A 23,843-nucleotide genomic window follows, 5' to 3' on the forward strand; every position below is an offset into this window, starting at 1 on the left:
GGGGGTCCCCGCCCGCCTGCCCCGCCCCGACACCAAGTCCTTCCCAAACTTACCGCTACCCGGGCGGGACACGGGCGGGGTCCCTGGGCAAGGGCCGACAGCTCCCGCAGCCCCCACGCCCGCCGACCACACACCCTCCCGCCCTCGGGGTCCCGGGCGGCGCCCCCGGAACACCCAGCAGGGCCTCGTGCGCCCCACACGCCGCCAGCTCTTCTAGGGGCCGCCAGCCCGGGACGGGGCGGGGCTTCAGGGGCGGAGCGTCTGCGTCTGCGCCAGAGCTTGAGCCAATGAGCTATCGCCCCGCTCCGGGACGCCACGCCCCTACGGGGGCCTGTCCTACCCTTGATGGACAGCCAAAGGCACCCAATCACCTACTACCCGGCTTGATCCCTGGACACCTGTGCAAAAACCAAACACCTACACCAATAATGACCAATAGAAGGAGGAAATCAAGAAATAAACCGTCATTTATAATAATAATATAAAAACATCACATACTTAGGAATAAATTTAAATAAAGATGTAAATGACAAACACAGAAATCTACACAACACTTTAATCAAAGAAGACGTAAACAAATGGAAAAATATTCCCTGTCCATCAATAGGAAGAATAAACGTCATTAAGGTGTCTAAACTGCCCGAAATAATCTACAGGGTGAATGCAATCCTAATAAAAATAAACACAGCATTTTTTACTGATTTGGAAATACTCCCTGTGAAATGTATTTGGAAGGGCAAGGTACCCTGAACAGTCACAGACATATTGAAAAAGGAAAATGAAATCAAGGAAGGGCACTACCTGACGTTAAATCATACTACAAACCTACAGTGGTCAAAACTGCATTGTACTGTCACAAGGACAGACATACTAACCAATGGAACTGGACTGAGAGTCGGGATATAGATCCTGATGTATAGAGTCACCTGATGTCCGACAGGGCACCAAGCCCAATCAACTGGGAGAGTATGGCCTCGGCAACAAATGGTCCTTGGAGTACTGCATATCCATATGCAAAGGAATGACAGATGAACACCTGATATAAAAATCAACACAAGGTGCATCAAAGATCCAAATAGAAAAGCCAAGACTTAGGAATATACCCTAAGGAAGAATCTACAAGACCTTGTGACAGGAAATGGCTTCATGAACTTCACACTCAAAGCAGGAGCAGAAAAAGAAAAAATAGATGAAAGGGACCTCCTCAAAATTAAAACCTTTTGTACTTCAAAGAAGTTTCTCAAGAAAGTGACAAGACAGCCTCCCTAATGCAAGGAAATATTTGGTAACCAGATACCTGAGGGAGCCTAATATCGAGCATATGGAAAGGAATCCTTTATCTCAAAATAAGGAGACAAACAACCCATTTTAAAAAATGGGCACGAGATTTGAACAGACATTTTTCCAAAGAAGAAATACAAATGGCTAAGAAGCACATGAAAAGATCCTCAACATCAATAATTAGAAGGGAAATGCAAATCAAATCTATAGTGAGATACCATCTTACACCCATTAGACTGGCTACTATAAAAACGAAAGGACTTCAAGTGTTGGAGAGGATGTGGAGGAAGGGGAACCCTCATTCCCTGCTCCTGGGAATATACAATGGCCAGGCATTGTGGAGGACAGATTGGCAGTTCCTCTGTGCTTACTGTTCTGGGCCTCTTAGAAGAGTTGGTCCCATTCTAGGGAAGCAGCTCAGGGCTGTGGAGCCGCTGCTCTCACTCAGGACAGATGGCTGGACCTTCTCACCCCACCCCCTTCTCTTGTCCCCTGCACTTCTGAAGGTGGTTTTCACAGGGTTGCCTCCTGGAAGGGGAGCCAGGCAGGGCTGCTGGGGCCCTGTCACTTCCATGCAGGTGACCACGCTGTTCTCCTAGAGCCCTGTCACTCAGCAGATCCTAAGTGTGACGAGGAAGAATACAATGTGCTCTCAGTGGGAAAATCCAGGAAGGTTTTACAAGAAAAGCTTAGCAATGAAATCTTTGGATGAGGATTAGCAGTCCTTTTCTTTTCTTTTTTATTTTAATAAATTGATTTTATTGATCCATGTATATGTTTTTAGGAAATCAGTGTTTTATTGATGTTTTAAGAGAAGCATACAGTTCATTCAAAGTGTACAACCCATGGTATTTGGTGTAATCGCGTTGATGTGAATCGTTACCTCAGTCAGCATCAGAATATTTTCATTATTTCACTAAGAAGAAAAATAAACTAATAAGAAAATTCTTCAAAACTCTAACGGATTTCCATGCTGGAAATAGGAGCACAATTAAATTTATGTATTCAGGAATTTTATTGAGATATATTCACATACCACACAATTTATCCAAAGTTTATAATCAATGACATTTATTATAATCACAATGTTGTGCATTCATCACCATAAAAATTTTTAGAACATTTTTAGTACTTTAAGGAAAAACCACGCCCCTTAGCAGTCCTTCCCCATCCCTACATAACCACAAATGTAACTTCATCTTTATAGACTGATTTACATTTTATATAAATAGAAGCATGCAGTAGGTTGTAGTTTCTGTCAGGTTTCTTTCAGATACCAGAAGTGATAATAAAATATTAGCATTTTGTAGTGTTAACATACATTTGTTCAATTTCAAAGAGAACAGTCATATCTGCAGTTTTATCCATAGTCATATTTCACACTTGGTTTTACTATGCTGAAAAATAACGTTTGATTACACTCTCTTGTTTGTTACATCTTTTTCTTAAGTAACAAAGTTCAAAGTCTCCAGTGCTCAACTCTTTACTGTAACCTCACTTTATTTTTTACTTCATTTTTTACATTTAATAATTGAATATATAAAGAATATTTTAAAAAGAAAACCCTGTTGGATAAAATCATACATTTCTAAAATATATTGCATACATATACACTTTTTTTCAATCATACAATATATTACACAATATATTTGGTTAATGGTAACTTGCTCATATGGTATTTGTCCTTTTGTGTCTGGCTGGCTTCCCTCAACATAACGTCCTCCAGATTCATCCACGTTGTCATATGCTTTATGACGTCCTTTCTTCTTACTGCCCGCATAATGTTCCGTCATGTCAATACACCACAGTTTTTTTAATCAGGGCAAGTGCCTGACAGCCACAACTGGAAAAAAAATACAAATATCTATTGGCTGGTGCCTGGGATGTGCTTCACTCACCATCCTGTCCTCCAGGTGCATTCCCGTTGTCCTGTGGTTGATGACTTTATTTCTTCTTAGCACTGCATGATCTTCCGTCGTGTGAATACAACACAGTTTATCTGTTCATCAGCTGTTGGACACCTGGGCTGTTTCCAGGTTTTGGCAATTGTGAATAACGCCGCTATGAAGGTAGGTGTGCAGATTTCTGTTGATATCACTGTTCTCAGTTGCGGTCACCCCTCGGGCTGAAGTGTGGTTTGCTGGCCTGGCAGGGGAGCGGCCACGGTAGGCCTAATTCCGCTGCCCCCATAATAGGGTGGTTGGTCGGGCCCACCGCCACCCCTGAAGGAAGCTCGGCATGGGCGCAGAGTGCCCTCGGGTCTCCCCTTCTCGGCAGCCATGCTTCCGCGGCCGCCCCTCCTCCCAGATGGCGCCACCCGATGCCTTGTGGGGCGGCACCCTTCTTCTTTCTCCCTGCGCAGGCGCAGGGCAGAAAGTTCCAGTCTGCCCTTTTCCCCTCCCCCAACAGCAGCAACAGCCAGGTGTGGGCGGAAAAATCCAGCCCGCCCTTTTCCCTTCCCCCAACAGCAGCAACAGCCAGGCGTGGGCGGAAAAATCCAGCCCGCCCTTTTCCCTTCCCCCAACAGCAGCAACAGCCAGGCGTGGGCGGAAAAATCCAGTCTGCCCTCCACCCCAGCAGCAGCAGCCACCAATCCCTAAACCCTGCCCCTTCCCCCAGCAACAGCGACAGCCAATCCCTAACCACCACCCCTCCCCCGTCCAGTACCGCCCACTGACCTTTCGCCGGCAACCAATCAGAACAGGGCATGGCTTCGACCAATCAGCCTTCCCCAGCCCCTATAAAACTGTTGCCTCTCCCTCAGTAAAGGGGACTTGCGTGTTTACCTTGTCTCCGCGGTGGTTCTTCTGCCGTGCGCCCTCCAGTCCTGAGAGCCCCCGACAAGGGCCTGGCCTCCCTTGTCCCCAGTTCGTCGCCTGCTTCTCCGGGCGACCCCTTCGTCGCCGGCTTCGCCGGGCGACCCCTTCGTCGCCGGCTTCGCCGGGCGACCCCGTCAGCCGAACCGCGCCACCCCTTGTGAGACCGATCCCTCGTCTGCTGCCGGACCGACCCCTCGTCCCAAGTGGGACCGACCCCTCGTCTCAAGCGGGACCGACCCCTCGTCCAGAGCTGGACCGACCCCTCGTCCGCAGCCAGACCCCACCTCTACCGACCGAGCAAGCCGCCGCAGTTGGCGCCCAACGTGGGGCAAAGCAACCCCACCACAGCACAACGTGGGGCAAGGCAACTCCACCACAGCCTCACTCCATAACCTGGCGCCCCCCCCTCCTCTCTTCTCACCTTGGGACTTCTCTCGTGCAACATTGCTGCTACCTGAGCCTTGGCTACCTCATACGATCCACGGCGGTCTGGGAGAATCGCTGGATGGCTTTCTCCTTCCATGTCGGGGGCTTATACCGACCCGCTATGATTAAGAGGAGCCTTGGATTTCTCGGGAGCGCGCGCTTGCACGTCTGAAGTAATCCTACCATAGCCCTACGCTCTCCTCTCTTCTCACCCCTATCTTTTCGCTCTGCATTGCTGCTCCTGAACCTTGGTGACCTCATACGATCCACGGCGGTCTGGGAGAATCGCTGGATGGCTTTCTCCTTCCATGTCGGGGGCTTATACCGACCCGCTATGATTAAGAGGCGCCAATAAAACTCTCAGGAGCGCGTGCCTGAGCACCTCCACCCCTGCCTTCACCTCTGCCTCCTCCCCTCTGCGCTTGCTCCCCTTTGCCTTGCTCCACTGCTCGTCGTCCCGCCCTCCCCTCGTCGGGGCCTTCTCTTGGCCCGCGACCACCGTCGGAGCCCCACCGGCTCCGACCCCTCGTCTCACCGCGCACCTCGGCTCCCATCGCCGCGCTCTCAAGGTAAGGGCCCCTTTTCTTATCGGCTCCAAAAGGCCATTAGCAATGGGTAACATCCTATCTGCTAAGCAAGCCCCGCAAGTTCGGGCTCTCACCGGTCTCCTAGACACTCACCGGTGTAAGATCTCTTCCAAACAGCTTCAAGTATATTGGGACCTTCTTCTCCCCTTTAATCCGTGGCTTACCACGTGTCAGCTTTGGGACCCAGACACCTATACTCGCCTTATAGATAGGGTCACTTTTGCTGTGGAGCAGGAAGGTAAAAGATTCCCTCCTGGCTTATTACAGGCAACATGAAGTCCAGAAGAAATCTTAAAGGGTATAATCTATGATATGCTATATAAACAAGGATTTAAAAGCAGCTATACCAAGAAAGTAAGAATTATGAGTCAACTGTAAATAAATTATATATTTCTGTTAATGTGTTGTAATTGTTCTGTGTTTGTCTGTCTGTTCGTTCAGTGTCAACGTATATTGTGATACCTCCGGATGGTAAATATAAATTACTAGAAATCTTTAAAAGAGCTCTATTCAAATGGCCAAAAATTAAATAAGCGCTTATATTATTACTTAAGTTTATTCATAAAAAGTTGTTCTTGCCTAGATTAAAATGAATAACTTATTTTTCTTCACAGGATAATATAAAGAATGTAAAACTTATATGAATATTAAAAAGGTTAAAAGTTTGTAAAAATGCTAACGGAAATGTAATAAGTTTTGCAAAAAGACGTATTTTGTCCTAAAGTAAGATGGCTAATTTTTCATAAACTCTTGAAATTTAATTTGCATGCGGCAAGTGTAAAAGGTATTGTGATAACTTTATGTAAAGGAATGTGTTCTGTAAAGATAAAATTTATCTTCAATAGCTTACATTAAGGTATTAAATGGCTAATTCCAAAAGGTCATTCTTAAATATATATATATAAAACTAAATTGATGATAATAATAATAAAAGGTAATTTTATAACAGGAAAGATTAACAGCAACCAAGCTCCCCTGCCAACTTGCTTTTAGGAAACAGTTTCTAATATTGCATGCTACTAAGTATTTAAAGAAAAGTTATTCTTAAGGAAACAGAAGATGATTTTGTCTTTGCAGCCATTGTCTATTTAGCAACACCCCTCGCTATCGGCCTAGCCACTGTTGCACCGGACGATTGGAACCTTAAACAAAGACTCCTCCTCACTGTCATCTTCCTATCTATCGTTACTATATTTACTGCCCTCATTCTCCTTCGTTTATAAAGCAGTCTCCTACAAACCACAAAGCTTCTGTCTTAAACATACCATTCTCAACCCTATCCTCTAAATGATCTTCTCACTTCCCCCACAGCCTTTAATACTCTATTTCTTCCTCATAACCTTTGCTTTCTTGATAATATTTTCCGCCATCTGTCTAGCCACTACCACCCCAGAAGATTGTAACCACGGCCCCCCATGCCGCCATCGCTCTCAAGCAGCTCCAGCCCCGCGAAACGGCCCGCAACCTGCTTTCCCCGGCCCGCGGCCTGCTTTCTAGCATCCAATAACACTTCTGCTCTTGCCTCCCCATACTTCTGCGGAGCTTCCTCCTGTCTCGACCTCACTCCTCTTCTCAGCCATCCAAAGCGTCCTTTCTCGTCCCCCGCCCCCCTCCTTTTTTCGCTTGAACCCCTACTGCGTTGCAGATTGGGCCGCCCCATGTCGGCCCGCCCCGTTAACATCGGCCTCTCTCGGCCTGTGGAGACCTTGGCCTTCTTGTCCTCGCCTACGTCTCCACCACTCCCGACGCTGCTGCCATCACCGTCGCTGGTGCCCTGACGCAACTTGTCCTCACCACTGCGATCCTCCAGACCATCACACAGTCTGCCTCTGCCGCTCTTCGCCACCAAGAAGAGATCAACCACCTGTAATGCGCTATCATCCTGGACTTTTAACAACAGATAGACCTTATAGCCACCGAGATCAACGGGAATTGGACATTGGCCACCCTTGCTTGCAACGGCAAGATACCGCCCCCCAAATTGTACATTTGTATCCCCGTCATACTCACCTCCCTCTTCAGCCCCGCTTCCCTCATTGCTTACTGCCTCTTGGGCCTCAGCTACTTGTTGCTGCTGCCATCCTGGTGCTTATTTGAAAAGAAGGGGGAAATGCGGTCACCCCTCGGGCTGAAGTGTGGTTTGCTGGCCTGGCAGGGGAGCGGCCACGGTAGGCCTAATTCCGCTGCCCCCATAATAGGGTGGTTGGTCGGGCCCACCGCCACCCCTGAAGGAAGCTCGGCATGGGCGCAGAGTGCCCTCGGGTCTCCCCTTCTCGGCAGCCATGCTTCCGCGGCCGCCCCTCCTCCCAGATGGCGCCACCCGATGCCTTGTGGGGCGGCACCCTTCTTCTTTCTCCCTGCGCAGGCGCAGGGCAGAAAGTTCCAGTCTGCCCTTTTCCCCTCCCCCAACAGCAGCAACAGCCAGGTGTGGGCGGAAAAATCCAGCCCGCCCTTTTCCCTTCCCCCAACAGCAGCAACAGCCAGGCGTGGGCGGAAAAATCCAGCCCGCCCTTTTCCCTTCCCCCAACAGCAGCAACAGCCAGGCGTGGGCGGAAAAATCCAGTCTGCCCTCCACCCCAGCAGCAGCAGCCACCAATCCCTAAACCCTGCCCCTTCCCCCAGCAACAGCGACAGCCAATCCCTAACCACCACCCCTCCCCCGTCCAGTACCGCCCACTGACCTTTCGCCGGCAACCAATCAGAACAGGGCATGGCTTCGACCAATCAGCCTTCCCCAGCCCCTATAAAACTGTTGCCTCTCCCTCAGTAAAGGGGACTTGCGTGTTTACCTTGTCTCCGCGGTGGTTCTTCTGCCGTGCGCCCTCCAGTCCTGAGAGCCCCCGACAAGGGCCTGGCCTCCCTTGTCCCCAGTTCGTCGCCTGCTTCTCCGGGCGACCCCTTCGTCGCCGGCTTCGCCGGGCGACCCCTTCGTCGCCGGCTTCGCCGGGCGACCCCGTCAGCCGAACCGCGCCACCCCTTGTGAGACCGATCCCTCGTCTGCTGCCGGACCGACCCCTCGTCCCAAGTGGGACCGACCCCTCGTCTCAAGCGGGACCGACCCCTCGTCCAGAGCTGGACCGACCCCTCGTCCGCAGCCAGACCCCACCTCTACCGACCGAGCAAGCCGCAGCACTCAGTTCTTCCGTGAATGTACCCAGTAGTGGTGGTGCAGGATCACGTGGCGAATCTATATTCCACTTCTCTAGGAACTGCCAAACAGTCCTGCACAGTGGCTGTAGCATTCTGCATTCCTACCAACAGTGAATAAATGTTCCTGTCTTTCCACATCCTCCGCAACACTTGTAGTTCTCTGACTTTTTAATAGTGGCCTTTCTGATAGCTGTGAAATGATATCTCGTCGTGATTTGCATTTCCCTAATCATTAATGATGTTGAATATTTTTTCATGTGCTTTTTGACATTTGTATTTCTTCTTTCAACAAATGTCTATTCATGTCTTTTGCGTCATTTGTCTTTTTATTGTTGAGTTGAAACATCTCTCTCTATATCTGGGATATTAAACCCTTATCCGACATGTGATTACTAAGTATTTTCTTCCATTGAATTGGCTGCCTTTTCCTTCTTCTGACAAAGTCCTGGGAGGTGCAAAAGTGTTTAGTTTTAAGGAGGTCCAATTTATGTAATTTCTCTTTTGATGTTTGTGCTTTGGGTGTAAGGTCCAAGAAACCACCACATAACACAAGGTTTTTAAGATGCTTCCCTACATTTTCTTCTAGTAGTTTATTGGTACTTGCTTTTATATTTAGGTCTTTGTATCCATTTTGAGTTGATTCTTTTTTTTTATGTTATTATCATTTATTTATTTATTAATTTTTTAGAAAGCTTTTAAATATACTTCTCTTCCCTTCCCTTCCCCCCACACCCATTGTCTGTTCTCTGTGTCCATTCATTGTGTGTTCTTCTGAGTTTGCTTGCATTCTTGTCATTGGAACCGGGAATCTGTGTCTCTTTTTGTTGTGTCGTCTTGCTGTGTCAGCTCTCCGTGTGCATGGCACCACTCCTGGGCAGGCTGAACTTTTTTGCACAGGGCGGCTCTCCTTGTGGGGGCGTGCTCCTTGGGCACGGGGTTTCCCTACGGAGGGCACACCCCTGCGGGGCATGGCACTCTTTGCGTGCATCAGCGCTCCGTGTTGGCTAGCAAACCACATGGGTCAGGTGAGCCTGGGTCTGAACCCTGGGCCTCCCATCTGGTAGGTGGATGCTCCATCAGTTGAGCCAAATCTGCTTCCCTTGAGTTGATTCTTATATAGAGAGTGAGATAGGGGTTGCCTTTCATTCTTTTGGTTATAGATAACCTGTTCTCCCAGCAGCATTTGCTGAAGAGTCTTGTTTTTTCCCCATTAACACAGGCTTGGAGGGCTTGTCAAAAACCACTTGACCATAGAGGTGACGGTTAATTCCTGCACTCGCAGTTCTATCCCACACATTGCTCCCTCTGTATCTTTTTATTGCAGTATCATGCGAATTTGTCCAGCGTAGCTTTGTAATATGTTTCAAGGTCAGCCAGTGAAATTACTTCTGTGTTGTTGTTCTTTTTTAGAATACTTTTGGCTATTCACATGCACTTCCCTTCCAAGTGGTTTGGTAATTGTCTTTTCTGTTTCTCTAAAGTAGGCTGTTGAAATTTTGCTTGGTCTTGCAGTGAATCTATAAATCAGTTTGGGTAGGATTCACATCTTTATGGTGTTTGGTCTTCCAGTTCACAAACATGGAATGTCTTTCCAATTGTTTCGGTCTTTTCAAATTTCTTTGAGCATTGTTTTGTAATCTTCTCCCTATAGGTCCTGTACGTCTTTTGTTAAATTGATCGCTAGGTATTTGAGTCTTCTTGTTGCTATTGTAAATAGAATTTTCCCCTTTTTTTCTCCTCAGAATGTGGAATACTAGTGTACAAAAATATGACTAATTTCTCCGTGTTGATCCTGCTGCCTGCCATTGTGCTGAACTCATTTATTAGCTCAAATAGCTTTGTTGTAGACATTTCAGAATTTTCTAAACATAATGTAAGGTGACTTCCTCTTTTCTTATTTATACGTCTTCAATTATTTTTTCTTCTCTAATTGCTCTACCTAGAGCTTCTGTTACAATGCTGAATAACAATGGTGCTGGTGGGCATCCTTGTTTAGTTCCCAGTATTAGAGGGAAAGCTTTCAACCTTTCCCCAGTTGGTACGATGTCAGGTGTGGGTTTTTCATGTGTGGTTTTTATCACATTCAGGAATAATCCTTCTATTCTTCTGTTTTGAAATGTTTTTATAAGAAATGATACTGGATTTAATCAAATGCTTTTTCTGCCTCGATTGAAATGAGCATGTGTCTTTTTTTCCTTCCATTTATTAATGTTGTGTATCACAATGATCGTGTGTCTTTTTTTCCTTCTGTTGATTAATGGTGTGTATCACAATGATTGATGTTCATATGTTGAACCAGGCATGTCCACCAGGAATAAATCCCACTTGATTGTCATGTATAAGAGTTTTGATATGCTGCTGGATTCAATTTATAAATATTTTGGTAAGAATTTTTGCAACAATGTACATTAGAGGGGTTGGTCTGTAATTTCTTTTCTTTACTGTGTCTTTATTTGGCTTTGGTATTACAGTGATGTTGGCTTTCTAAAAAATGGTGGGTTATTTTCCCTCCTTTTCAACTTTTTGGAAGAGTTTAAACAGGATTGGTGTTAATTCTTTTTAAAATGTTTGGTAGAATTCACCTGTGAAGTGACATGGTCCTAGATTTTTTCATTGTTGGGAGATGTTTAAAGACAGTTTTAGTGTCCTTCAATATGATTGGTTCGGTAAGTTCTTTTATTTCTTGTAGTGTTAATGTAGGCTGGTTGTGCTTTTCTTGGCGTTTGCTCATTTCCTCTAGGTTGTTTAGTGTGTTGGCAGACAGTTTCTCAGAATATCCTCTTATGATCCTTTTTAGTTCTGTGGGATCAGTCATAACTTCCCCTCTTTCATTTCCAATTGTATTTATTAGGATCTTTTTTTTTTCGTTGTTAATCTTGGCAGGGGTTTGTGAATTTTACCGATCTTCTTCTCAAATAACTGGCTTTTGGTTTTGTCTGTTTGTTTTTATTTTCTTTCTCAATTTCCTTCAATTCTATTCTAATCTTTCTTATCTCTTCTGCTTGCTTTGAGGATGGTTTGCTGTTCTTTTTCTTGTTTCTTCTGTTGTTCAGTTAATTCTTGGATTTTAGCTCTTTCTTCTTTTTTAATATAGGCTTTTATGTCTTTAAATTTCCCTCTCAGGACTGCATTTCCTGTATCCTGTAAGTTTTGATAAGTTGTGATCTCGCTTTCATTTGTCTGAATACCTTTACTGATTTCACTTGCAATTTCTTATTTGACCCGCTGATTACTTAGGAGTGTGTTGTTCAGACTACATACATTTGTGAATTTACCTTTTTCTCTCTGTCATTGATAATTGATTTTGATTTTGATTCCCTTCTGGTCTGAGAAGATGCTTTGAATAATTGATGATGTTTATATTTATTGAGTGCTGTATTGTGCCCTGATATGTGGTCTGTCCTTGAGAAGGATGCAGGGAGGGGTACGTTCAAAGAATATCTAATGCACTGAGTTTGGATGCTGTGTTCTGTATATCTGTGTTAGGTCTAACTGACTGATCAGATTGTTTCAGGCCTCTATTTCCTTGTTGGTCTTCTGTCTAGTTCTATCTAATGTTGTGAGAGGTGTTTTAAAGTCTCCACTGATTATTGTAGAGAGGCCTGTTTCTCTGTTCAATTTTCCCAGAGTTTGTTCCATGTATTTGGGAGACCTTGGTTAGGTGCGTAGATATTTATGTCTGTTATACCTTCCTGGTTGCTTCTCCCTTTTATTAATATTTAATGGCCTTCTGTATGTCTCTTAACTTTTTGCACTTACAGTCAGTTTTCTCCAGTATTAGTATAGCTAAGCCTGCTTGTCTTTGGTTACTATTTGCATGGAGTATCTTTTTCCAGCCTTTCACTTTCAGGCAGTTTGTATCCGTGGGTCTAAGGTGGGTCTCTTGTACGCAGCATACGACTGACTCATGCTTTTTTTTAATACATCCTGTCAGCCTATATTTCTTAATTGGTGAGTGTAATCTATTCTTTTTTTTTTTTTTTTTTAAAGATTTATTTATTTATTTAATTTCCCCCCCTCCCCTGGTTGTCTGTTCTTGGTGTCTATTTGTTGCATCTTGTTTCTTTGTCTGCTTTTGTTTCTTTGTCCGCTTCTGTTGTCGTCAGCGGCACGGGAAGTGTGGGCGGCGCCATTCCTGGGCAGGCTGCACTTTCTTTTCACGCTGGGCGGCTTTCCTCACGGGCGCACTCCTTGTGCGTGGGGCTCCCCCACGCGGGCGACACCCTTGCGTGGCAGGGCACTCTTTGCGCGCATCAGCACTGCGCCTGGCCAGCTCCACACGGGTCAAGGAGGCCCGGGGTTTGAACCGCGGACCTCCCATGTGGTAGACGGACGCCCTAACCACTGGGCCAAAGTCCGTTTCCCTTAATCTATTCTTATTCAGTGATATTACTGCAAATGGGTTATTTCTTTCCACCATTTTCTTCTTTGGTTATCATATGTCATATCACATTTTGGTCTGTCTTTTTACTTTTTTAGTTCTCCTTCTATTCTTCTATTCTCTCCTCCAAGCTTCACTCTCCTTTTTCTTTCAGGTTCTAAGCCTTCCCTTAATATATCCTGCAAGACGGATTCTTTATTATGAACTATATTTGCATTGGCTTGTGAATATTATATACCTGCCTTCATATTTGAAGGACAATTTTGGTGAATGCAGAATTCTCGGCTGGCAGATTTTCGCTTTTGGTCTCCTAATTTTATCATAGTGCTGTGTGCTTGCCTCCATGGTTTCTCATGAGGAATCTGTACTAAATCTTACTGGGTGTCCCTTGTAAGTAATGGTTCTCTTCTCTCTTACTGCTCTCAGAATTTTCCCTTTATCTCTGACGTTTGATTTTCTCAGTAGTATGTGTCTTGGAATAGGTCTATTTGGATTTATTCTGATTGAGATACAGTGGGCCTCTTAGACATGTAGCTTAATATCTTTCCTTGGAGTAGGGAAATTTTCAACTATTATTTCCTCAAATACTTCCCTCCCCACTCTCCTCTCTTCTCCTTCCAGATCTTTTATGACATGATTGTTGTTGGTTTTTGAGTTGTCATTTAACCTCTCTGAGCCCATGTTCATTTTTTCCTACTCCTTTCTCTCTATAATTTTAGCTCTTCTGTCTTTGGTATCACTTATTCTTTCTTCCTTCATTTCGAGTTTGCTGTATGTCTTTAATGTGTTTTTAATCTTACTACTGTGTCTTTCCTCCCCATTAGCTCCGTTACTTTTCTATTTCGGGTTTCACATTTTTTTGTGTGCTTGTTTAGTATCTTCTTGATCTCATTAATTTCTTTAGCCATATTTTTCTTTCAATTTGATTTTGGAACTGTGTATGCATCTCATTAATTAGTTTTCTCAAATCCTGTGTCTCTTTTGAGGCTTTGTTATATTCCTTTTCCTGGGTCATGTCTGCCATTTTTTTTAGTCTGGCTTGTAAATTTTTGCTGATGCTAGGCATCTGATTAGGATGCAGTTTCCTCAGATGCTCAGTTTCTTTCTTTTTTGTTGGGCTTTGGTGGTGGGAGCCTGTGTGCTATTGCTGCTCTTTGATTCTGTGTTCCTCCTGGATGGTTTGTCTTGTCCCTGTTCTTTGCTCAAAACAGGGCTCCGCACCCAGTTTCAGCCAAAGAGGTGCTGATGCAAAACATCATTATTCTGTTGCCTTTATACAAGGTGTTTATTTGGGGTAGAAGCTTATTTACCACGCTCTGAAGTGCAAGTTACTTCCCTCACCAAAGTCTGTTGCCACAATTTGGAGGAAGATGGCTGCCGATGTGTGCCAGGGTTCAGGCTTCCTGGGTTCCTCTCTTCCTGGGGTTCATTTCTCTCCACGTCCAGCTCCTGTCTGTTCACCACAAGTTCAGCTCTAGACTAGAAAGCTCTCTAGGCTTTGCCTCTCTCTACGAGGTCAGCTGTAGAGTATCAGGCAAATATATCTGTCCTCTCCCTTGGGCTTCAGCTGTGTCTAAAGAGCTCTCTCTGTTCCTCTGGCGATGATCTCCTGTGTGTTCACTTCCTGGGCTCCAGCTCAAAAACTCCAGCCATCTCTTTTGTCATGTTGTTTTCTCTGTGAGTCCCATCCACCAAGGGGCAGGGATACAACGTCCTGCTGATGTGGCCCCATCAAAGCCTTGATCATTATTTAATCACATAAACCTCTGAATCCAAGATAATGTACTATACCCTGAGGAAAAGACCAATTTATGAGCCTAATCCAATATTTCTTTTTGGAATTCATCAGTAATATCAAACTGCTATGCCCAGTAATGAGTTCCATACTTGCTTCCTGGGGCCTTCGGAGGGAAGCCATAAAGGATAGCAGAAGCCTCTGCAATTTATTTTTAATTTACTCATGTGTTCTACCTAGTTCTGCTCCTGGAAGGTACTCTTTGGCAGCCCTTTCAGGTCAGTGCCTGGCTGGAGCGTTTTTGCTGTGACACAGACTGGAACAGTGTGGTAGAGGTTCTTGCCTGGAGATGAAGAGCCTTGTAATTTAAACTTTCTCAGAAAGAATTCGTCAGACTTCTCCAGCAACCCCCTCTCTTTTCCTGGGTAGGAAATGGTTCCACTCCCCTCTGTGTCCTCCACAGTCATTCCAGGTTAGTAGAGTAGGAGATTGAGAGGGTCAGATCTCCTTAGTCCTTTGCAGGCTCCCAAGGCAAACAATGGGCTGGTACTGCCCAGCCCGGTAGAGCTCCTGGGACTCCGCAGACCAAATTTGTGGGTTCAAAGTTTTCAGCCTTAGGCTGTGTCCCTCTCTCTCCTCTTTGCTGCAGAGGCGAGTCCTCCACACTCAGTCCTGGCTATAAGAGAGTGAGATTGAGGGGTCCCACCTGGCCTGGAAAGGCTGGTGGGGACACAGCAGACCAGATTTGTGGGTTAGAATGTGCAGCCTTAGATGGTGTCCCTCTCCGTCCGCTTTCCAGGGGCTGTGGATCCCTGGAGACCCCTTTGTCTAAAGTTGGCTGAGAGGCCTGAGTATTGTGAAGTCCTTAGAGTCGGGGAGGGTGCCAGGAGCAGTAGCTGCTGCTTTCCAGTCACAGTTCTTCTGCCGCGATTCCCCTCCTTTGTCCGTCTCTGTTCTGGGTGGGGTTCAGCCTTCATCTGCTGTCCTAAAGCCTAGAGATCTTTTTCCAGTCTGTTTCAGCCTGTCCTGCAGATACTTTTCTGGAGGAGGAAAGAGTCCCATGTCTTTGTATTCTGCTCTCTTCTTGGAATTCGTGACTGGTGTCTTCTTTTTTTAAAGGTTTATTTATTTATTTATTTATTTATTTATTTATTTATCTCCCCTCCCTCCCCCACCCCAGTTGTCCTCTGTGTCTGTTTTGCTGTGTGTTCTTCTTTGTCTGCTTCTGTTGTTGTCAGCCCCACGGGAATCTGTGTTTCTTTTTGTTGCATCATCTTGTTGTGTGAGTGCTCTCTGTGTGCTGTGCCATTCGTGGGCAGGCTGCACTTTCTTTTGCGCTGTGCAGCTCTCCTTCCGGGGCGTACTCCTTGCGGGTTGGGCTCCCCTATGCAGGGAAACCCCTGCGTAGCATGGTGGTCCTTGCGCGTGTCAGCACTGCACATGGGCCATCTCCACACGGGTCAAGGAGGCCCGGGGTTTGAATCGCGGACCTCCCGTGTGGTAGACAGACGCCCTAACCACTGGGCCAAGTCCGCCGCCCGCATTGTTTTTATATAGGTAATCTTTTTTTAATTTAACTGACTTCTTTCAATCCTTTCAAAACTAATACTATCTGAACATAATTTGCCTAGATATATATTTTTATTTACTTTCAAAAGATACGTAGATCACACAAAATGTGACATTAAAAGCGGTAGGAGGTCCCGATGCCCCACCCCGCACCCCACACTTATCCCACATCAAGAACTTCTTTCATTAGTGTGGTACTTGCATTGCATTTGATGAATACATTTTATCAAATGATGTATCAAATGATGAAAACTATTACTTACAGTGTAGTTTAAACTCTCTTCAGTCCATCCAGTGGATTCTGGTAGGATATGTCATGTCCTGCATCTGTCCCTGCAATATCAATCAGCACATCTCCAAGTCCTGAAAATGCCTCTGCATCACACCTCCTTTTCCCTTTCCCTGCGTTTAGCAACTCCAGAGGCCACTGTGTCCACATCAATGATACAATTGCTCCTATTGCTAGAGTAAAAATAATTCTGTTGTAGAATACCATTAAGTCCACTCTAGTCCATATTTTCTTTGTCTATCCCTAGGACCCTGGGATGGCGATGCTCACTCCTTCTCTCGATTGAGAAGGGGCTTCTTTCCCACATGGCTGGTGGATGTGACTCTCGTGCCCACAGCCGTAGACTGTCTTGGTTCCCTGGTGTGGTTGTTGTCCATCCTCATCTCCCTCTCAGCTGACCTGGGTAAGTCCAATGAAGTGGAGTGTAGGTGGTGCAGCAATACCACTGAGACTTAGGGCTCAGGTGGAACCTGGACAGCCCAGAGATTGAAGTCTCCTGGGCATACAGCAAACCCAGCATCCACCAGAAGTTCAATAAAAAGGGACAGAAGAGGCATTGTAGAAAGTCATATCTGAGTCTAACTCCATCACAGGAGGACAAATTGCTAATTAGGGCCTACCGTTAAGGCACTCACATCATACACAAAAATTAATGCCAAATGGATCAATGACCTTAATACAAGAGCTAAAACATAAAACTGTTAGAAGAAAGTAAAGGGGAAATTTTCCAGGACCTTGGATTTTGTAATGGATTCCTAGATATGATACCAAAAGCCTGAACAACAGAAGAGAAACACTGATAACTGGACATCATCCAAAAAAAAAAAAAATGTGGGGGTGTTATCAAGAATATGAAATGATAACTACAGAATGGGAGAAAATAGTTGCAAATCATACTTCCAATAAGGGCTTATTACCCAGAACATACGAAGAAAGTTTTTAATACCATAAAAAGACAACCCAAAAGAAAATGATCAAAGGACTTCAAGAGACATTTCTTCAAAGAATACATACAAATGGTCAATAAGTACATGGAAAGATGCTCCACATCATAAGTTATTAAGGAAATGCAAATCAAAACCACAATGAGATACCCCTTGACACATACTCAATGATTATTAGTGAAAGAAAATAAAACTCCAGAAAATAACAAGTGTGGATGGGGATGTGGAGAAATTCCTGTTGGAATTGAATTATGCCCTCCCCTTCCCAAAAGGCATGATCAGGTCCCGATCTCGGGCCCTGCGGGTGTCAACCCATTTGTAAATAGGACCTTTGCAGATGGTATTACCTAAGGTGTGTCAAAACTGAATGAAGGTGGGCCTTAATCCAATTTGGCCGAGGTCCTTCTAAGCAAAGGAAACTGGAAACTGGGAGAGAAGCCACAGGGAGCAGTCAGCAGCTAGAAGTCAATGGGTCCAGAAGAGGGAAGAGAAGATGCCACCCTGTGCATTTTGTCATGTGACAGAAAAGCCGAGGAACCACAGAACACAGCCAGTCACAAGACACTGACCCCAGGAAGGAGCCAGCCTTCCAGTCTCTGAAAGTCTTAGCCAATAAACTCCTGCTGTTCAGGCAAATGACTTCATGGGAATTGTTTTAGCAGCCAAGACACTAAAGGAGTTTTTGGGAACGGAAAGTGAGGTGCTCCTATTACGAATACCTAAAAATATGGGAACAGCTTTGTAATAGGTATGGAGTAAAGGCTAGAAGAATTGTGAGCATTCAAAAAATGAGTGAGAGCTGGAAAAAAAGTTTGTTATCATCTTGGAGAATGCGTAATTCATCATGAACAAAATGTGAGTAGAACTGATGTTAAAGGTACCACCGGCAGGGCCTTCGAAGAGAATGATGACTGTGGCATTGGAAGTTTGAAAAGACCCAATCCTTGCTAAACAGCAGAGAACTTAGTAAAACTGAGTTTCTGATGTTGGATGGAAGGCAGAATTTTAGAGTGATGAACTTGGACATTAAGCTGAGGAGACAGATATCCCAGCTAAATGTGGAAGGTACAGCCTGGTTTCTCCTCGCAGCTCATAGTGAAATCAGAGAGGAAAGAGAGAAACAGAGGATTGAATTGTTAAGCACATACACATAAACAAATAAAACAGTGATTGATGATTTGAAAAATTCTCAGTTTATCCAGATAATGTTTCTGAAACTAGGGTCAGAAATGGCTCTATCAGAGACTTCCTGAGCTTTCAGAGAGTTCCCAGAAGACAGGGTCCAGGTAAGGGTGAAACCCAACACCCTACGCTAAAGAAGGTGTGGCTGAACAGGGGTCCACTCGGCCATTTCAGTGGAGGTCAGGACTGGAAATGCACTTGCCCAGGCAGGATCTGTGGACTGTTCTATTGTCTGATGGTGTGGCTCCCCCTGAACCACACGCAAAGCCAACAAGGTTTTCTCCAATCTTGTATGAGTGGAACCACTGCCAGCCTGGACTGAGGGGAACAGAGAAGGCCTGAACTGATGTGCTTAGAGATGGTGAGTCTTGTGCCATGTTGTTCAAGGAGAGAGCCACCACCCAGAGCTTGGAGATCGTGGGGCTGTGCGCTGGACTTGGGTACTAATGGAGAACCGGGCCACCATTCCAATGCTCGGAGAGTGTGGAACCAGTGTTTGGGGAGAGCAGGGCCTCTACACAAAGGCTTAGAAGAGGTGGGCTGCTGCTCTATCAGGCACAATGGACTAAGCATCAAGCCACAGGTGGCTTTCAGATCTTGAGAGCTAATAGAGTTTGCCCTGCTTGGTTTTAGAATCGTATGGAACCCATGACCTCTGTTTTCCTGCTAATTTGTCCTTTCTGCAATGGGAATATTTGGTCTACGCCTGCTCCACCATTGTACATTAGATGCCGATAAGTGGTTTTCCAGGTTTCCACGTCCATCTGAAAGGGGAATTTTGCCCCAGGATGGACCATACCCGTGACAGATTTTGCTGAGAGTTTATTTGAGAGTTTATTCTTAGCATTGTTCTAAAATGGCATAAGGTTTTGGGGATGTTGTGAAGGAACTCACGTATTTTGCATTTGTGAAGAGCATATCCTTTGGTGGTAGGTAGCAAGGGAGGACTGTTGGGGATTGAATCATAGCTATGACAAAAGGCACGTTCAGGTCCCAACCCCTGGTCCCATGGGTATGATCTCATTTGTAAACAGGAACCCTGAAGATGTTATTAGTTAAGGTGTGCTCAAATGAATGAAGATCCATGTAGCTGAAGTCCTTATGGGCAAAGGAAACTAGACACATGGAAAGCAGCCCCGGGGAACAGCCAGAAGCCAACAATCAAAGGAAACTGGAACAGAAAAACAGAAGACGTTACTATGTGCATTGTCATGTGATGGAAAATCAAGGAACCACAGAGACTGCAGGCCAGCTAGAAGACACCAACCCCAGGAAGAAGCAAGACTTGTAGGCTCCGAAGTCTTTAGACAATAAATTCCGGTTGTTAGTCACACCCTGGCAAGGTGTTTGTTTTAGCAGCACGGAAACTAAAACAGAACCCTCCTGAATTGACAGTGGGAATGTAAAATGCTGCCATCTGGCCATTCTTCAAAAAGTGGAACATACAATTACCATATGACCCAGAAATTCTGTCCCTAGGTATATATTGAAAAGAACTGAAAACAGGGACTCAGATAACTGGACAACAATGTTCAGAAGAGCATTATTCACAATAGCCAAAGGTAAAAATGACCCAAATGTCTATCAGCAGGTGAATGGGTAAACAGACTGTGGTACACATATACAGTTGAATATTATTTAGTCATAAAAAGGAGTTTTGATTTATGCTCTAACACGGAAGGAACTTCAACACATTATGTTAAATGAAAGCAGCAAGGCATAAAAGGACAAATATTCTGAGTCCATTACCATGAAACAGCTAAAGTAAACCAAGCCATAGAGAAAAAGAGAAGATTAGAGGTTACCGGGGCCAGTGGGAGATGGAAAGGGCAGTCATTGCTTAGTGGACACAGAGTTTCTGTTTGAAGTGATGAAAAAGTTTTGGTAATGGATAGTGGTAACGGCAGTATAACATTGCCAGTGTAATTAATGCTGTTGAATTGCAGGCATAAACATGGTTAAAATGACAAAATTTATGTTACATAGGTTGCCACAATACAAATAATTTTTTAAAAGAATTTGAGGAAATGGGATGGTTAGTACAAATGCTAACTTCAGACACAAGTCATTGATTTGTAATTTGGTGAAATATCCTCTACCTAAAAATCACAAGGTAAGAATATATCAGGTAGAAATGTTGAGCTACTTTCAGTAGATGGAAAAAACCCAAAAAGACATCCACTGAGACTCACTGAATGGACATGTACTATCAAGCAGCCTAGTACAACTGACCAAAAAGAGAAGACTGTGTTGAAATTTGGCTGACAGTGAACCCGGGAAAAAGGATACACCATAACAATGGATCTGTAGAAAGGCAGACAGACTCACTACCAAGATGAATGTAGACAAGCTAAGCCAGTCCAGTTATTTTTCCATTGTTTCCACTGAAAGACCAATGAAGATATGCAGGATATACATACAGTATTTATCTTTTAAGGTTAACATACTGAGAAGAACTTATCTTTTCACTGTTTCCACTGAAGGAATGATATAATTAGGAAGAATATACATACATTATTTGGGGGACCATGTTTAAGGTAAACATATTGAGATAAGAAACTCGATAGACTCAGGGAAGCAGAGAATATATTTTTTGTAAGTTCCAAGATGTGTTAAGTAATAAATTGTTTAGATATTGCTAACTTAACAAAAACACTCGGGGGAACCAGATGTAGCTCAAGTGATAGGACTTCTGCCTACCAGGTGAGAGGACCTGGGTTTGATCCCTGGGGCCTCCTGGTGAAAAAGAAGAGAAAGCATGCCTGTGTGGTGAGCTGAGTGATTGCACGAGAGCCCACGTGGCGAGCCAAGTGCCGCTGTGGCAAGTCGAGTGCCCACGCAAGTGCCCACGTGGCGAGCCAAGTGCCTGTGTGAGTGCCCACGTGGCGAGCCAAGTGCCTATGTGAGTGCCCATGTGGCGAGCCAAGTGCCCACATGGTGAGCCAGTGGCAACACGGGTGAGTCACACGGCAAGATGATGATGCAACAAGAAAAAAAAGGAAGATGGAGGGGAGAGTCAAGGAGAAACACAGAAAAAACCAGGAACTGAAGTGCCACAACTGACAGGGAACCTCTCTGCACATCAGAGGTCCCCAGAAGCGAATCCCAAAGAATCCTAGAGGAGAAAAAACGAGAAGAAAAGACAAAAAGAGAAAGAGAGAGAGAAATAGATACAGAAGAATACAGATTAAAAAAAAAAAAAAAAGCAGGGCAGGAGAAGGTAGGGAGGGGAAGGGGAAAACACTTGTATGTTTTTTTTTAAGTAGATTAAAATAAAGAACCTCTCTATGATGGACATCATTGAATTTAGACAAACATTTGGAAAATAACAAAATTCTTTGACAGACATATAAAAAACTATCAACTTACATTTATTTCTTTTTTTATTTTTTATTTTTGTCTTTATTTTTTTAATGTTACATTCAAAAAATATGAGGTCCCCATATACCCCCCACCGCCCTCCTCCCCCCATAGCAACATTCTCCTCAGTCATCATGAGACATTCACTGCATTTGGTGAATACATCTCTGAGCATCGCTGCCCCTCATGGTCAATGGTCCACATCATAGCCCACACTCTCCCACGTTCCATCCAGTGGGCCATGGGAGGACATACAATCTCCGGTAATTGTCCCTGAAGCACCACCCAGGACAACTCCAAGTCCCTAAAACACCTCCACATCTCATCTCTTCCTCTCATTCCCCACACCCAGCAGCCACCATGGCCACTTTCTCCACACCAATGCCACATTTTCTTCCATTACTAATCACAATAGTTCATGAATAGAATATCAGTAAGTCCACTCTAATCCATATTCTATTCCTCCATCCTGTGAACCGTGGATTGGTTGTGTCCTTTCTAGTTTACAAAGCACTTTCACAAAGTTTATGTCAACAAACTCACACAGAGACTATCTACCAAGGTACAGAACAAAGTTGTGTTGAAACAGTCACCAAGGCACAAGCAGCCCTCAGCTCAGTCCTGGCTTTATTGCTCTCCTGGCTGTGCAACCTCAGGATTCAGTCACTCAAGTCTCTTCAGGTCACATTAACTTCAGTTTCATTTTGATCCTTACAATAATCATATGTGGCAGGTGGCGAAATAAATATCACCCCCATTTCACAGATAAAATAACAGGAATGCAGAAATTAAATGGCATGGTCAAGTTCACCCAGCTACTGAGTAGCAAAGCCACGACTTGATGCCATATCTAATATTCTGTGATTGTACCAAGCTTTGAGTCCAACGACATGAAAATATACATCTAATGGGAAGAAATATTTGGTTAGTGAGTGGAAGACTGGCATATATACATTGATTTAACAGGAAATATGCAACGAGAATGAGTCACTCTTTGACTACGCATTGAATTAGATGCCAACCATGAAAATGGATACAGCTTCTCTTCAAAACGATCTAAAGTATTTTAAAAACAGGAATCTAAACCAGGAAAATCAAAGGCACACAATCTTTAAATCAAAGGCATCTGATCTTACACATGGTTGACCACTCTTAGCATTTATTGATTGCTGTACCTAATACATGATACTAAGGAAGAATAGAAATAGGGCCAAAGTAACATACCCAAACCAGTCTAGGGAACCATTCTTAGGAATCCACCAGAACATCCTGACAGCCAACAAATTATAGATGTAACTCAACTTGCATAATAATGTTCCTTAAAATATAGCATGGAAAAAAATCCAAATTCATTGAATTGAATCACTGCCAATGCATAATGCAAACCTTTTAAAGAAATATTACATTTACGTACAACCTACAACATTTTTGTTAATGGAATCACTATATGATGACAGGACTGCTGAATTAAGATTCATATATTATACAAGATCTATGAATGTTATAAATTGAATAAATTGTTAAGGGGATCAAACTGCAAGGGAATGGTCAGAGTTGGAAGGAGAGTTGCTTTTCTGGAAGAGCAAGTTCTGGAAAGGAAGGGGATTCCAAGTCAGATAGGAAACATAAAGGGACAGAGATCAATAAAGAAAAACAACACAAGATATGAGCGGATAAAGAATATGACAGGTAGGTTCTATGACATGTGCAAAGGTCCAGTGGCAGCAAAGAGTGAAACATGAACAGGGAATTCTAAAATAATAGTGTTTTCACTGGGGTAAAGGCTTTAAAGAAGGTTCATCATGAGAATCCTAGGAAAGTGGACATTTTGCACAAAGGCTTGTATGTCAACACAGTGAACCTTATGGTACATGATGGATTATAGACATTGTAACAAGAAAATAAAAGGGGCTTTAGATTATATAAATGGTACATCAAAAATATCAGGGATTCCCATATACCCCAAACTTCCTGCTTCTACACTTTTACCCATTAACATCTTTCATCAATATGGTATATTGGTTGCAATTAATAAACACAGATTGAACTTACCAAATGCAATGGATGTGTCAGGATGATGGGAGTGAGTGTTGCTGGGGGGGGAGGGGTGCGGTGGGGGT

The 23,843-nt window shown here is 44.3% G+C and overlaps 1 long non-coding RNA gene across 2 annotated transcripts in view; it reads right to left on the reverse strand.

Annotated features, from left to right (window-relative positions):
- The window catches only part of LOC131280547 (uncharacterized), a 91,640-nt gene extending 91,532 nt beyond the window's left edge, over positions 1-108 (reverse strand). For both annotated transcript variants that reach the window (XR_009188156.1, XR_009188157.1), the window contains exon 1: positions 54-108. This is a non-coding gene — a long non-coding RNA (uncharacterized lncRNA). The remainder of the gene's footprint in view (positions 1-53) is intronic.
- Between the last annotated feature and the right edge of the window lie 23,735 nt (positions 109-23,843).

The sequence above is a fragment of the Dasypus novemcinctus genome, chromosome 12, assembly GCF_030445035.2.
Source record: "Dasypus novemcinctus isolate mDasNov1 chromosome 12, mDasNov1.1.hap2, whole genome shotgun sequence".
Lineage (NCBI taxonomy): Eukaryota > Metazoa > Chordata > Mammalia > Cingulata > Dasypodidae > Dasypus > Dasypus novemcinctus.